Source organism: Ziziphus jujuba, chromosome 2, assembly GCF_031755915.1.
Source record: "Ziziphus jujuba cultivar Dongzao chromosome 2, ASM3175591v1".
Lineage (NCBI taxonomy): Eukaryota > Viridiplantae > Streptophyta > Magnoliopsida > Rosales > Rhamnaceae > Ziziphus > Ziziphus jujuba.
This window is the reverse complement of record NC_083380.1, coordinates 16,599,987-16,618,164: the sequence shown is the minus strand read 5'-3', so window position 1 is coordinate 16,618,164 and position 18,178 is coordinate 16,599,987.

Sequence of the window (18,178 nt, the reverse complement as noted above, 5' to 3'; positions counted from 1 at the left end):
TCCCATCTTGGTAGAAATATAATTATTAATTTGTGGAAATAAACAAAGATTCCAGTCTTGAGAACACAAGAGCCTTTTTAAATCATAAAACCTATATTCTTCTCTATCAACCATACACATGGGCAATCTCTTTCAAGATAATTGTGTGAGATGGATATATGGGAAGAGTTAGTGAGAAGCAGAGGAATGGGAAGAGTGGTGAGAAGAAGAAGAAGAAGAAGAAGAAAAAGAAAAAGAGAAGAAGAAAGGAGCAAGGAGCAAGGAGTTAGATAAGTCTCCAAACCTACCAGGTTTTGGTTTTGGCCTAAACCAAACTAATTATTAGAAGACATAATTCAGGAAACTTAGATTTAAAGTTCATAAATCAACCTACCCACATAGGATGCTAATTTTGGCTAATCAGCTTAACAACAAGTTTTATTGCTTCAAAACGAATGGGATGAAAATAGAGGCAGCATAGCAATGTAAAATAAAAGATTAAATAATACATTTACTATACTATTTTTGTTGCACCATCTGTTTCCATGCATTACTTTTGTCTTTATTTTGGTCAGCACCATCATGCACTATAAGCAAAACATGGAGTAGTGTTCTATTTAAGCCTAGAAGTAGAAGATACGATTCTTAAATATCAAGAAAACACCATATTTAAATCTCTTTACCGGCTAATACATTCATTTGGAGCTTATCCATAAGGAACTAAGTTAATGCCCCACCTAGCAATTTTAAAACTAGCATACTTAAAGTTTTATTTTTCCTTGAGATCTAAATTTAGTTCTCAAAGAACCATGAGGTCCTTATCCTCCTTGATCATTATGAAAAACAAAAGCAAAATTTCCAACCTAAACAAGGATTCAACAAGAAATCTATGTCAAAATTGCTCAACTTTTTTTTATTATCGTTAGGTTATAAAGGGCGGGAAGAAATAGGGAAGCTCATAAATATCCATCTTGTTTATTTTGTTTTTTTCCTTTTTATTAATGACATGACATCATACCCACACAAATAAAATGCTCAAACAATTCAAAGTCAACCCCATAATTTATATTTGTATTCACTAATTTATCATAGTATTATAGGAATCCATCGCATTCACAAGCTATCTTCGCAGGGAAAAAAATGGCTTAAAATCCCAAAATACCCAGAAATCAAATCATCCAAATAAGATCATGAATAAGTGCAACCACAATCCCCAGAAATAAATAAATAAATAAAAATCCATTCAAATGAAAATTACAATAACCAAACCCATTAACAAAAAATAATCATCTAACACAAATAACATATCCATGATGAATTATTTATTAAAAATAAATAAATAAAGGGTTTGAAACATACCTAGAGAGGTGGATTAGGGTAGATCGAAATGGCGTATTGAGACTGAAGAGAAAGAAGAAAACCATTAGGTTGATGCGAGCAGGTATCCAAAGGCGGCAACTACAAGGCCAAGACCGGGAAGGATGTGGTGGAGCTGATTGATGAGCCTCGGATCCTTCCTTCCTCCACTCACTCCTCCTGTTGAACAACTTTCTAGTCGTCCCAAGCTACTTCGTCATTCTCTCTCACTTTCTCTTCCTCTTCGTGCTCCATATTAGGGGAAAAATAGAATAGTTTTTCATCTCCATTTTTTTTTATATTTAAAAAGGGTAATTTGGGAATATTAAAAAATAAGAGGGTAAAATAAAAAAGATTGAAATGGAGTGGGCATATTTCATTAATGCTCTTGAAATGGGGGTATTGGACGAAATTCCCCTTTATTTTACTTAATTGTGTATGATTTGCTTACTCAAAATGTTAATTAATGTTAGTTGGAATTTCTTAAATTATAAAATTAATTACAAATATAAGGGAGAAAGAAAAACACAAACGCTAATTAAATAGTTTGAAATAGCTTTGATCTGTTGTTTATATTTTCTTTTCTTTTTTCCCTTCAAATTTAAAGCTATTTAAAATATTTAAAATTTATCTAAGACACTAGTAAATATTTAAAGTAAAGAATTTATATATAATTAAGAAGAAAGATACCAAAAATCAGTGAATTACCAAACATACCTCATGAAAGAAAAATGTAATAATATTGAGATGGATAGCGGTGAATTCCTCTTAGGGGAATGTATTGAATCATGAATTTGATGGATTTAAAAAGATTTTAAAAGTCTAAAGGTATTCAATTAAGATTTTTATACAATCTATTAAAATCTTATGGTATTTAATTTAGAATTCTATAGAATCCATATAAATTTGATAGAATTTAATTATGACTTTTTAAAAGTCTATTAAAGTCTATTAGTATTCAAAAAGTCATTAACTTGGAAAGATTTTACAAATTAATGGATTTGATTAAATTTTAAGATGCTAGGTATAAATACTCAAGGCTTTCACAAATCCAACCTCCATCCCATGGATTTCATCAGATTTTAAAACCTAACAGTGAAGGAGACACTGCGTTGAGACAGAACAAAAAATGGATGAACAAACCCAACTCGACGAATGAACAACCAAACGAAATAGACAGATCGACAAACTGATGGCAACCAAAACGACAACCTTGCCTGTGGGCTCTCCCCACGTGCTTCCTTGCTTGATCTGGATTTCTGAATATGATTCAATTTTTTTTTTCTTTTTTCTTTATGCTTTGTATGTGTCATGGTCTGTTGTTCTTCAAAAAACATAAAGAAGAATAAAATAAAAGTAATTGATTTAACTTTATTTAATATAATATATATAACAATTTGATTTGACTTCTTGGACATATGTAAAACATAATTGTAGGAAGCCTATATAGGAAGCTTTCAACTCACAACAAAAGAAAAAGTAATTGATTTAATTTTATTTAATATAATATATATAAAAGTTTGATTTGACTGCTAGCATATATATAAAACACATAGAAAAAGAAGATTATAGGAAGCCTCCAACCCGGTAGGATTTATTGTTTGGTGGCTGCTATGTAAGAGGAATATGGACTGGACAAATATTTTATTATATTCCGCATTTGAATCAGAATCAAAGTTTAGTGTGCCATCATATTCCACATCTATTATAACATCAATTCTAAAACCTTTTAGAAAACAAAACTGCAAAAAGAAAAAATTGCATTTTAGAAACTCTTTATTATTAATCATATTTCTCAAAAACAAACCCCAGTTCAAAATATACAATTCTACTATTAAATTTAAAAAAAAAAAAAAAAAAACCTCTGCTTATAGTATAGTTGTTTTACTAAAATAAATTATATTATTCACCAAAATAGTAAAATAAATTATATAAAATAATTTAAAATCATTAGAATTCCATAAAAATCTGTTAAAGTCTATAATATAAGTTTCACAAACTTCATATAGGATTCTGATAAAATACATATGGAGTCTATAGAAATCCATTAAAATCCATGAATTCCATTAAACATATTAACTCTTTTAAAATTCATTAAAATCCTAATTGAAAACACCTTTTATATCTTGGGCTTAGCTTTCTTACAAACTAGTAATGGTTTTTTTGACCCATTGCCACCTCTAAATGAGTCCTATATGTAGAGGTGGCAATTTGGATCATGATACGACGATATGACTCGAAAACGACATGAAATAAATGGTTTAGATTTATCATAAATGAGTTCGGATCATAATCGGATCAACCTGTTTAACACGATTATTAATCGTGTCATTTTCGGGTTGATCCGTTTAATTCGAAATTGACCAGTTATAATCCATTTATTAAACGTGTCAATTTCAACCCGACACGATTATATACCTATTACAACACATTTAAATTTAATTTTAAATTATAATTTTATCCATAATATAATATTTAATAACTAAAAAATAATATAAATTAAAAACTTTATAAAAACAATTTTCTATTATTAATTTTTTAAAGATAAAAAATAAATCTTTAATAAAACAAAAATAAATAGGTTAATTTTCAGGTTAATAGGTTAGTTTTTGGGTTAACAGGTAAATTTCAGGTTAACAGGTTAATAGATCAACACGACTCGTTAAAGTAATCGTGTTAAACGGGTCGTGTCATGTTGACCTGTTTATAAACAGGTCGGGTTAGTGTTTTAGGTACCTGACACGATTAATAAATAGATCGTGTAATAGCCCAGACCACTCGCATGAGATATTATCCGCTTTGGGTCCAGCCCTCACGTTTTTGTCAAAACGCATCTCAAGGGAAAGGTATCCACACCCTCTTATAAGGCATGCTTTGTTTCCCTTTCAAACCGATGTGGGATATCACAATCTACCACCCTTGGGGTCCGGTGTCCTCGCTGGCACACCGATCCAAGTACTGGCTCTGATACCAATTGTAATAGCCCAAACCACTCGCATGAGATATTAGCCGCTTTGGGCCTGGCCCTCACGGTTTTGTCAAAACGCATCTCAAGAGAAAAGTATCTACACCCATATATAAGGCATGCTTCGTTCTCCTTTCCAACCGCTAGGAAATCTCACAGTCATGTTTGGGTTAGGTATTTTTGACATGATTATTAAACGGGTTGACGCGAACACGACCCATGAACATGAATTGCCAGGTATACCTATATGATTGAAAGAGTTTTTGTTGATCCTAGTTGCCTTTCACTCTACCCACTGTATCCTAAATGAGCTCCTTCCTCCTCCCTTTGCGAACCAATTGAAATCCCATCCACCTTATAATCTCACCAAAAGCAGCATAATTTGTCAACTGCCATGCAATCCAACCAATATCCCATCCACATTGAAAATTGAATCAATGTGCTTAGGGATGGGCACAAATTGATTAGGACCAACCAAACCAAGTTTTATTTTTGGCCATGATGGGTTCGCTTGATTTGGGTAATTTTTAACCTAAATTAAATCAAATCAAATCAACCATATATTTTAATAATTTTTTATGTTTTTAAATTATTTAATTAAATATATTAATAATATTAAATTTAAATCATTAATAATAATAATAATTTTTAAAAAATTATCTAAATATTCAAAATAATAAAATGATAAGTTAACCAAACCAAAATGAAAATGACCGGTTCAAATTAGTTTGGTTTTTACCATGTTTCGGTTTGACTTTGTTTTTTTTAAAAAAAAAAAAAAAAAAAAAGGTCGAATCGATGCCCACCCTTACAATCTATAATGGAATTCTAGTGAAATTCCATCCCACCATGAAATTAATGCACCCACACCATCATTGAGTAACCTAATCCATGATCTAACCATGATCTAAAGGCAATGAAGTAGAACAAGGAGATTGAAGGTAAGAAAGCTTCAAAGCCTAAACAATTTCCAGCAAAACACGGCAAAAATGCTTTGAAGCCTAAGCAAACTGCAGCAAAACACAACGATAAAATGCCACCACCTGCCTCAAAATGCTAGCGAACTTCTGAATGCCATAGCAGCACCCAAATCAAAGTCCAAATCTAGTTTTGTCCATCTAAATCGGTAAATTTCATTTTGCCTTCACTTTTTCTATATTTCATGGAAACTGGTATGAATTATGTAATATATCATTAAATCTTTATTGAAACTGTGAATCTAGGATATCATGTGGTGATTGGAAATCTATAACTTCAAATGGAAGGAATCAATTTTTTATACCTTTCGCAAAACCTTAAGAGAGAATGCATTGTGCATTGGTTTGCCCCTAAAGAGAAACAAAGCCTTGATAGTCTTATATTCCGGGTGAGTTAAATCCATTTCATCCCATAATTCGAGGATAAATACAGTCATGCCTTGTGGAAAAATTTCTCCAAGTTCAGGAATGGGTTCATAACCCCATACTTGAAAATGACAAAAAATAAAAAAGGCAGCAAATGATATATATTAACCAAAGTTAATATTCAATTTAAATATTTTATTTAACTGTAATCGGTAAATATACGTGAAATGCCAAGGGTAAATCCTTTAAATTGTAGGTTTTAATATTGGTGATTTGGTACTCACATGGAATTCATGAAATGCGTACTTGAGATTACCGAGAAAGGCTCGAGAAATATTTTACATAAAAATTATTTCTCGATAGGCATAGAAAAATCACCAAATCACAATGAATGGCATCAATTAATATTCAAGTACTTTGGTATTTAATCTAGTCAATCTATAATTGGTTTGCACAAGCAACTTAGTTTGGTAATGAAATTGAAAATCAAATTTAAAAAGCTAAAATTAACTAGATCAGTGCAAGTGAACTTCAGAAACTTATAAAGGTAGCTGCATGACATGTAAATGAACATGCAAGCAGAGAATGGATAGAATAGTCAATCTATCTGTAACAATAACATGGCAAGGCAAAATAAACTTTCCAGCTCCAATGCATGGGTTTGCCACATTCTCTAAATCCTTGAAAGTAATTACTGAAGAAAGCACTATCACTCATTCCCATTGGCGACCATTTTTAGTGAAGAAAACGGCTGAATAATTCATTCCCATTACAAAAAATGAACAATAGTCTTTCATCTCCAGTCAAAATCAGCATGATAGAACAGGTAATCTACAAGCCAAATACTAATTTCATAACGAAACCTAGAAAGGTTAAACTATGCCACACACCCTCTCCCCAAAAACTAATCAGAAGCAACAAAAACAACAGAAGTTGTTATGCAGGAATTATGGTAACGTTGATGATGACATATGAAGCCTTGTAAAAAGCTAAAGATAGCAAGACTTCTAATAAAAACCTGAAGAGGCTAATAGGGCGAATCATGGATTCACAAGCTAAAATAACAACAAACAGCTAAGGAGAAAGGTATAGCAAAATTTAGGGCCTGTTTGGCCATCTATTTTTAAAATAGTTTTTATTCTGTAAAACAGAAAATTGTTTTCAAAATAAAAGATTACATGTTTGGCCATTAGTTTTAAAAAACAGTTCTAGAAAACAAATGGAAAAAAATAACAAAATTTGAAAAATAATAAAATGATGTTTTCACCTGTTTTGAAAATAATAAAATACATATTATTTTAATTTGTTTTCTTCATCGTTTGTCTTTAGTCTGCATTTCGTTATCTTATAGAAAAAAAATCATAGAGAAAAAAAGATAGAATATTATGCATTGATAAATATATCCAATTAAATTTTCTTATTCTCTTATTTTATCTTATTCTTTTTTTTTTAATATAGAACAACTTAAAAATAGCTATTCCTCTGTTTTTTTATTTTTTTATCTTTTATAAGTTACATGAATTATTTTTTTATTGTTATTTTTTATTTTTCTTTCCTTCGTTATATACCTACTAGTTTTTTCTTTTTTTATCTTACTTCTTTTATCATTTTTGTTTTTTTGGCAAATAATTTTTATATCAATTATTTATTTTGCTATTTTGTTCTTTTTCCTTATTTTCCATTTTTTCCTTATCAAATAGTCTCTCTTTCTCTCTCTCTCTCTTTTCTATTTTGTTCTTTTTCCTACTTTTCCATTTTTCCTTTAATCCATTATTTTTTTCTTATTTTCCATTCCTATCAGTTTTTTTTTTTAATTTTTCAATTTTTAATTATTCTTTTTCATTGGTTTTTTGTTTTCCTATAAGTTATTCCTTTCTTTTTTTTTTTTTCTTTATCTCCATTTTTTATTTCCTTTTATCTCCCATTGTATTTATTTTTTTTATCTTTCCTCTGCAACAGTGTCAAGAATGTCTAAACATGTGGCTTGACTATGTTGATAATATATAAGAGTTAATAGTTTTATTATTATGCTCATATGAGATTTTATGGATGTTTATAGTTTGGAAATATTATGTTAGACTTGTAGAATTTAATTTCTTAATTAATGCAAAATCCCAAGTCCCAATAGTTATTTTATTTATGTATACACATGAATTTATTTGCTTGGAACTCACATTAAAGAATTAATAAAATATATTGTAAAATATCAATATGGTTTAAAAATTAATTAATGAAAAGATAATTGACTGATAATGTGGAACAACCATTAGTCATACAAAGAGTGGAAAGACATAGCTCTAAAAAGTCAACTATAAATCAATGAAAAATTAAATACATATAATAAAAAAATGATATATGTATATATACATATATTATAATGTGAATGAATTAATAATAATGAACCAAACTACTACTATGAATGCTGCAGAGGAAATGTAGCAAAACTATATACGAGTATATGTACTATCATTTGAGGATATACAATATACTATTATTATTATTGATGAATATATTATTTATTTATTTATGTAAGCACACCCTAAAGTAACTTCATTTTGAAAGAAAGGATGTAAGCATTACAAGTTATTAGAAATTATATTTAACAACTACCACTAGAGTGTTTTGTCATGCATCTATTAATGACCCACCTAATACAAATGATGAGATGGAAGTGGAGGTTAAAAGTGCACATGTTAACGCTAATCACAATGATCCTTTTTATGTCCTTAATAAATCAAAAAGCCATTTGAAGAAATGCACTGCATTATTTAGCAATTCTATCTCATCAACAAAAATATTGGTAAAATACATACAATGAACAAAAAAATTAGGAAAAAAATTCATATAAACTTTTTCAGATTTGCATTAATTTAAATTTAATCCCTAAGGTTTTAAAAATGATTACCTCCTCTAAGATTTCAAACAGTCTTCATTTTTATTTCCTATTATTTCATTCACACCTTTCAAAATAATTTCATCTACATCCTCTATAATAGTCCCAATTGTAATTTTCAAAATCTGAAAGGCTAAATTGAAATTAATGTAAACCTGTGAGTTGAGATGAAATATTCCTAAAAAAAAATATAGCTATAAATATTATATATAATGTTAATCAATTAATAATAATTAAAAAAAAAGTTTAACAGAAAATAAATATTATATTATATTTTGATATTATATATATATATATATATATAATTCATTAATATGTGAATGCATTAATATCTATATATATATTATATATAAGGTTCCTTATATGTAAAAAAAAAAAAAAAAAAAAGTAGAAAAAATGAAAACTTTTTTTTAAAAAATTTAAAAATTGTTTAACCAAACATGTTTTCTGTTTTTTAGTTTTGAAAATTATTTTCAAGTAGTAATGATCAAACGCTCTTTATTCTTATTAAACAGCAGAAAATAATTTTCTATTCTCTATTTTGAAAACAATGTTTCGAAAACAGAAAACATAAAATATGACCAAACAGGACCTTAGATTCTCAAGGAACATTTTTAGAATTTTGGATGGTAAATCATGACTTTATGACATTCACATGGACAATAACATTATTAAGCATAGTTATAAACAGCATAACCAGTCAAATTTCAATCAAGATTCTATCAAAAAGCAATTTTTAAAAAGGTTTGTCTAATTAACTTATTATATTATTAATATTAAGTATCAAAATTATATATACTAGCTTGTTCAAAAAAAAAATTATATATACTAGAAGTCAAAAAATATTTCCATATATAATTGTTATATTGCTAAGGAAAAAAAAAATTCAAACTAAAAAATGACTCAAAAAAAAAAGATAAAGAAAGATAAAAAGATTAAAAAAGAAGAAGATTTTCTACAGCAATGTCCCCTGAATTTATATTTATAGAAGATTTGCAAATTGCATTTTATATCTAATATTCACCATCTATACCCCTGAATTTGTAGATTTTTTACAACAACGCCCTCCGAGCTTTATTATGTCCATATTCAGGTGCTAAATCTTGTTAGATCAGAGGTAATTAGGAATATCAATAGAGCGGGGCGGGACAGGGTCGATTTTTAAAATCTCATCCTCGTCCCCGTAGGAAATTTTCTATCCCATCCCCGCGGTTTTTTCCGTTTCTTTAAATGTGGGGCAGGGACGGGGATTTTGCAGGGCAAGATGGGGTGGGGCAATTTTTCCCGTTTATTATCAACCCCCCTATTTTAGATACTTATTATACTGTGTATTCCACCAACTACAATTTGAAACAATTGACTTCCATTAACCAAAATCCAGACCAATAAAATATGTAACAAATTAACGTTTTGAATAATTAGATCCAAGTTATTGGTTCATATTAATATCTGGACAGCAAATTACAAGCTTTAAGACATTTTCCAAGAAAGTTTAGATAAAATCTTAAGCTGTATGACAGCCTTCTATCAAAGAAAGAAGCAGATGAAGGAAAAAAACAAAAAAAAAAAAAAAACTTTCTTGTATAGACACAAGATCCTACCAAGGAGCAGACGAAGCAGGTGGCAGTGAAGCTAAAGGAGCAAGTGGTGGTGAAGCAATAGGTGGCGGTGTGTCAGCAAGAAGAAAATGAAATGAGGGCTTTTTTGTTAGGGTTTTTTTGTTAGATAGAAAATGAAAGTATAAAAAATGAAAATTAAATAAATATACACCAGGCCGAATTCGGGCTGGGGTCTTTACTCCCCGAGCCCCTCCCGGCCCCGAATCGGGTTTTCCTTTATTGCTTCAAGCCCATCCCATAAACTTAATTGTGGGGAAAAAGTCGTCCTGTTAGGGTCGGTGCACTGCTATTTTCGGGGTGGACGGGGCAAATTGACATTCCTAGAGGTAATCTTGGAATTTCATGTAATTTAATGCCAAAACATAGAGTACATTGAAAATGCCAATTTTTTTCACTATTTTAGGGGGACATTGTTGCGAAAATTAAAAATTTGTGGGGTACTACTACAAAATTAATCAAATTTTAGAAGGCATCACTGTAAAATTAATTAAAGTTTAGGGTATTACTGCAAAATTAATTAAAGTTTAAGAACATTACGATAAAATATTTAAAAGTTTATATGACACATTAGAAGAAGAAAATAAAATAAAATAAATAAAAAAGAGGAAAAAAAACACTTTTTTTCATATGACATTCTGCTTCCTTTTACTTATAAGCACAATAAATGTAACTTTTGTTTCTTCAAATTGTAACTTTTAACAATCAAAATTAAACAATTTTTGCTTTTTTTCTTTTCATTTGAATTACCAAAAATAGTCATCTACTCTATTATGGAAGAAACAAATTCGCTACCACTAGTATTCCCATCTGGAACATTTTTATCATTTTGGGGTAATAAGTGGTATCTTTCCTAACCCTAGGAAATTTTTTCAGTTTTACTAATTTAGTTTTGTTTGAACCAACCACTTTAGCATCATCCTCTTTAAAGGATTTTCCACCAACCACTTTAAAACCATCATTCTTAGGCCATGTTTGTTATGCCGGATTGGGTAGGTCAGGACAGGACACAGTCCCAGTCTGGTGTTTGGAAAGCAAATATAGAAGGGGGACAAATTTATCACGTTGGTCATTTTATCCTAAATGAAGGGAACAAATCTAACCCATCTAGAGACTTGGGTCACTTTTGTCCGAGCGAGCTCTTTTTGAAGCATCTCTGACCGTCCCGCAATAGTTCCGTCTGAGCTGACCCATCCCTTTCGAGGCATCTCTGGCTGATGAGTTCTTCTTCTTCTTCTTCTTCTTCTATATCATCTTCTTCTTCTTCTTCTTCTTCTTTGTTTTTGTACATCATTTTTTTATTTTTAACTCTTAAAATGCATAATTGAGTATGTGAGCATGTCCTGTTTGTTTATATTTTAATTTCTTAACTTATTATTCTTTGCATGCAAAGTCAAATGGGAAGTTAATTAAGCACGGCTAATCTTTCTTTGTTAGGTTTGTGAATGCTTTTCTTCACTTGAAAAGAACTATTATGTTGGTCAGATTAGTGCTAGATTGTCCTTTGGTAAGCTCAGATGCAAGTAATCAAGTATGCAATGTCAAGAATGTGGGAAAACAGGATTTGCATATGGATTTGGACTTGGTTGCGTGATTTTGCAAGAAGAAGCAAAGTTGACATTTTGATCTCTATTTAGTTTCTTGGAATGAATTGCAGTATTTGGCTTGCTGAATTTTCTATTTCAATTGCCTACTTTCCTGTTGGATAATCAATATTTTATTTTGCATTGTCTTTAAAGAAAGTGTTATCATATCCCATGCTTTTGAATATTTAATTCTTTACTTGTCTTCTACTCTTTCATACCCAATATATTTTTTTTCAAACAATCAGACAATTTTTCAGAAATTCAATACCCAATATTATCTTTCAAGACTGTCCTTTTTTCAGCAAGTCTTAAAGATAAAATTGTAAAATATAAAGCACATGTTTTTTTGATTGTCAAGAATGGATGAAATTGCCAATTTATTATATATTCTTCTTCTTCTATAATTTTTATACCTAATCTCTAGCTAGTAATCTTTAGCATGCAATAAAAACTATAATATTGTGGGTTTAAAAAAAAATAAAATTTTGCATGAAAACACATAATATAAATTTACAACTTTAATTAAATATAATATTTTTTTAAAATATAAATACAATTTTTAAATTTTTCATTTTTAAAAAAATAAAAACTATAATTACAAAATAGTCCAATCCAGTCCGATCCTGCATCAAATATTGAACAATTAGTCCATCATTCAGTCCAGAACTATACCAAACACAATACTGCACTATTTTATTCTGTCCAATCCTATCCGATCCGGACCTATCCTGCGTACCAAACGCCACCTTAAGGGATTTGTTTTGAATGGATTTAGGCTTCAAAAATTGATTTTTTTACTTGATCAAATTTTAAAATATACCATTTCCTCTCTCTTAAACTAAATTATTTCTACATTCTTCTTTGTCATCTACCTCTTTATTTAATGAGTTTTTAGTATTTAATATGTTTATATAATTTTTGGTAATATGTGTATAAACATACGAGTTTAAAGAGGCAAAACAAGACATAAACATATATGGTATATCTATACACGAGAGGAAGCATAATGTCATATGAAACGAAAATATTTTTTATATCTAATGTGTCACATAAACTTTTAAATATTTTATAGTTATGCCCTTAAGTTTTATTTAATTTTTCAGTATGCCCTCTAAAATTTGATTAGTTTTGCAGTAATCCTCCCAATTTTTTATTTTTTTTTTAATACTAATGCTCCTTGAAATAGTATACAACATTGAAATTTCCAAATTTTTAATTTTTTTAATTTTAATTTTTTTTGGTGCTAAGGCATATAAAATTCCAAATTATTTCTGACCTAATAGAGTTCAACACCTAAATGTGGACAGAATTAAGCTCGAAGAGTATTATTGTAAAAAACCTACAAGTTTCAAAAGTATAGGTGGTAAATGTTAAATATAAAGGGCAATTTGCAAATGCTTTGTAAGCTCAGGAGACATTACAACAAAACATCTAAATAAAAAAGTAAATTAAATGGAAAAAGAAAAAACAAGAAGAATGAGGCTGAAAAAAAAAAAAGACAAAGGTAAAAAAATAAAATAAAATAAATAAAAAGACATATGTTTTGACCCATCTATCTAGATGGTTTCTATATCCAATGTATTTGGGACTATTTTAGAATTTTAAAAAGGAAAAAAAAAATAGAAACAAACACACACATATTTTAACCCACGTATCTACATGTATTTAGAACTATTTTAGAAATTTTAAATCATTTTTGATAGGCTCTTTATTAGTTTCAATCTTTAAGATAGACAACGAATTCTCATTTTTTAAGTTTTTTAATAAACTTTTTATATTCACAAATTAAACTATCCAATGAATCTGACTATATAAATGTAAAAAATTAAAATTATTTTCTAAAATTAATTTTTTAATGCTTTTATTATTATTATTATTATTATTATGACTATGCTTTCATTTATTATATCACATTTTCCTTTGCACCACTATCATTTTATGATCATTAAAACAATTTTAAGAAAATCTAGATGGTTTCTATATCCCGTGTATTTAGGACTATTTTAGAAATTAAAAAACAGAAAAAGAAAAAGAAGCGCACATGTTCTAACCCACCTGTCTACATGTATTTTAAACTATTTTAGAAGTCTTAAATCATCTTTGATAAGTTCTTTATTTGTTTCATTTTTTAAAAGAGACAATGAATTCTCGTTTTAAGTTTTAATAAGCTTTTTATATTCGCAAATTAAAATATAGAATGAATTTAACCCTATAAATGTGAAAAATCAAACTCATTTTCTAAAATTAAATTTTTAATGCTTTTATTATTATTGTTATTATATCATTTATAACAATGCTTTCATTTATTATATTACATTTTCATTTGCAGCAATATCACTTAATGATATAATTATAAAAATTTAAAAAAAGAAAATACTCTTTATAATAGAAAATAAATTATATTTTTTTATTTTTAAAAATTCTTTAAAATATTCTTATAATAGAAAATATAAAATATGCTCGTCAAAATAAAGAAGGAGATGTTCTTAGTTTTTTTTAATCCTCTCAAAAGTGGTGCCAAACATCAACACAGGACTATTTTAATCTTCTAAGGCAAAAAAAAAAAAAAAACAAAAAACAAAAAACAAAAAAAAACAAAAAAACAAAAGGACTATTTTAATGCTGTGATCTACTCTTGTCCGTGTAATAAACAGGCTTTTAAGACCCAATTTGGTGGGCAATGGGCTTAATTTGCGAGTGGCTATGATTATTTTTCCGCTCTAGATCCATTGAAGAGAAATGCTCTCTCCATCCAAAACTTTAGGGTATGGTCGTGTAGTTTTAGAACTTTGGGATTTATGGCTTTTGATTTATTTATTTATTTATTAATTATTGGGTTATTTTTTCTCTGTTTAATTGCTATTAAATTGTAAAATCACATATCCTTGTTTTTTCTTTCGCGCTCTTAGGAAGGTTGTACAGAAAGGTACTTTGGAAAATAACTTACTAAAAAACTGATATGGAAGGCAAAAAATTTAAAATTTTCGATGGTAAAATTATATATCTTCAACAGGATTTAAAAAGGGGGGCAATAATCGTGATTCCTCTTTAATTTGCTATATAATGTCCAAAGCTGAACTGGAGTCCATAAAAAGTTGAAAAGGGACCTAGAACATGCCTTAAATGGGCTTTTACATAATTGAGAAACATATGCTAAGCTGAAATTACAAAGGGCATTGCCTTGCCTTGCCTAGCTTAACCAAATATGCTCTTTACGCTTTTTTTGTCACATAAATATTCCAACTTTACCCATTTGCCAAGCATCTGAAAAGTGATTGTATTTACCAAGAAGGTAAGAATTAAATTCCAATTAGTTAGTGCTTGTCGAAAATGATCCAAAAGTCTCCCAACTGGTCCAATGTCCATGGAGAAAATTTTCAGTGAAGTACCAGATCTGGCACCATTTCAAATAATTTAATGCCACTTCTTAAAACTTTGCCACGTCATTTTATTTTACTTTTATAATTTTAATTTCACTTTAATTTATTAAAACGCCTTTAATAAATTTTTTTTCAATTTTGTTTTTAGATTTCAAATCTCTTGTACTTATAGCATCAAAGAAGGGTTAAGGAGGAGGAAGAAATTTTCTCATTCCCCACTTCATTTGCTTTTTCTTATTGTTTTTTATGGGAAACTTATTTGATATTATTAAGGGGAACTATTTTTGTTCCTTTTTTTGGGTATTGTGAGTTGCAGAGAATATAATATGATTAGGAGCTAAGTTGGAATGGTGATAATTGAGAGAGAAGTTATAGAAGGTGAAGAGGTGAGGGGGGAAGAAGAGGGACAGTTAGGGGTGTTGATAAGAAAGTGGGTTTCTTATTAGGTTTCATCTATTTAATTTAACCCAAAAAAAAAAAAAAAAAGCGATAACAACAACAACCAGATATTAATTTACCCTTTTATTTTATTTTAACTTTTTCACAAATGCCTATCTTTTGAAAAAAAAAAAAAAAAACATTCAATTTAGGTGGGTGAGCTGGTCATGTATAATGACATTTGTATTTATTATAAATAAATTTTAACATATGATATTAAATTATTTGCAGTGGTACCAGATTAGCCGGCATTACCATTTCACTGAAGATTTTCTGTGTGTCCATGGGATAAACTTTACAATTTTTTCCGTCTCATTTACAACATGCACGTTGGCACTTTGTGTTATTGGGTGGAGTTTCGAATTTTTATGAGGACCCCTTTCTTCAATTTTCTAGTCAACCAATTTGCTAAAACATAGTGTATATATATATATATATATATGTTGGAAAAAAATTTCTACTTATAATAACTTTCTATGCATAGATATTTTTAATTTAATTAAAGGTTGAGTAATTAATTAACTTAACTACCACTAAAACTGTAAGAAAATTAATATATAAAGAAAAATCAAGGCTCTTTTATATTTTTTCATCCGAAGTTTAGGGCATTTGAATTATAATTGTTGCATGAAGAAACAATAATATTGTCACTTTACTATTTTGAAAGGACTAAAAAGAAAATGAAGAAAAAATTTCACAAGAAAAAATGAATTCTGATTGTTAATTGTGACTATAACTTGTATAACCTATATTGATGAGTCATTTATTAATTGATGTGTGCTATGAGTTCATTTTGCCATGTAAGTTTAACTTTATTAAATGTCATCGATTAATAATTAACATTTTAGCTTGCTCTCCATTAATGATTTTTTTTTCCCTATATTGGAGTTCTATGGAAATTCAAGTTCAAAATTATTATTTAAGAAAATAATAAATTGTAACTAAGTTGTTCCTATAAATACTCGTTAATAATGGTTAAAAATGGTAACACATTAGTGGTGGCAATTTGCTCCGCATTGCGCTGTCCCCACGGTGTCCCACATCATTCCTCCATTAATTAAAACGGTGGGGTAAGGAAAAATTTGGCTTGGGATGGGGAATCTAGTCCCAACCCCTTCATATTATATATATATATATATATGATAAAAATGATTACTTTTTTTTTATATATATTTAATTATAAAATTTATTTTTGTTTATTTTTCTTTTATTTGAAATGGAAATAACAATATCTCAAAGTATCAACTTTCAGAAAAGAAATTAGAAATATTATTTATAAAATTAACAATTTTTCACCAATTTTATAAATTAATTTTTTTTTAAAAAAATAAATTGAAAAAATAAAGTAGAAAATTGGGATACTCTCCCATCCCGCTCCCCATTTATGGGGTATGGCATGGTAAAAGGGATGAAAAATCCCCGCTTTGTGCTATTGCTATAACAAATAGCAATATTTGAAAATAAAAAAAATAAATAAATAATAATAATGGTTGTTTCCCATCACATTAATTGGTGCTTGGCTTGGTAGGTACTTCTAAAAGGTCTATCTCGTGGCTAGCTGTCAGCCGTAGAATATGGGTGTAGTAAATGGTCTTGGTGATCACAAAAGCAATTAACGCGTATCGGAATATTTATGATTATTACACATTGAACATGTGGTCCTTTGAAACGCTTTACTTTTGTGATCCATACATATATATTCAAACCAAAGTGGCTTTCGTTTCACATTTTGTTTGGAAGATTGTCGAACTGATAAGGTGAAAGATCGATATTGGGGTGGTTGGGCATATTGGCAAAGTGCCTTTTACGAGTTTTCAATGTGGATACAAGAAAGCAAACATTAATTCTATTCTTTTGATTTATTTATATATTTATGTTTTTATGGTTTACGGCAAAATTTTCAACTTCTTCCCATATTTTAAATTTATGATTTCATAATTTCAGATATGAAGAGTATATCAATTAAATCAATTTTACTTAACAATTTTAAAATTAATTGTACTTAATATTTTATATTTTGATAATATTACATATTGAATCTTCAAATTTTAAATATTTTACATTAGACTTTCAATAACTATTTATTTCATATTATTTAATTTTCAAATTTATTAATAATAGAAAATTTATAAATCGAAAAGTTCAATAGTTTTTCCAAATAGTTTTTCCAATTTATAAACAAGATGAAAACCAAAATCAATTAATGTAATAACTAGTTAATATTTTTCAATTTTTAAACTTTTTATTAGTCAATTTATAAATTAAACTATGTAAACAAATTATAAATTGAAGGTTGAACTTGAAATGTTCAAAATTCTAGGATCCAACATATGATATGGCCAAAGTATAAAATACTAAAGTGTAGTTAACCTTTAATTCTATGTCTTCTTTTATTTATTTAATTTTAGATATTAACCCTAATTCTGTTTTTCTTATGAAATGATCAACATGTTTGAATATACATACCATTACATGATTGCCTAGAAGTTATTAAACTAATATTTGTGCTTAGCTTTCTTTTTATATAGTTTATATTTTTTTGCTTGCTTGAGCTGTACCTTTTCTCCATATTCATAGATTTGACAATATTTTGAGTAGTATTTATATATGTGTTTTTATTAA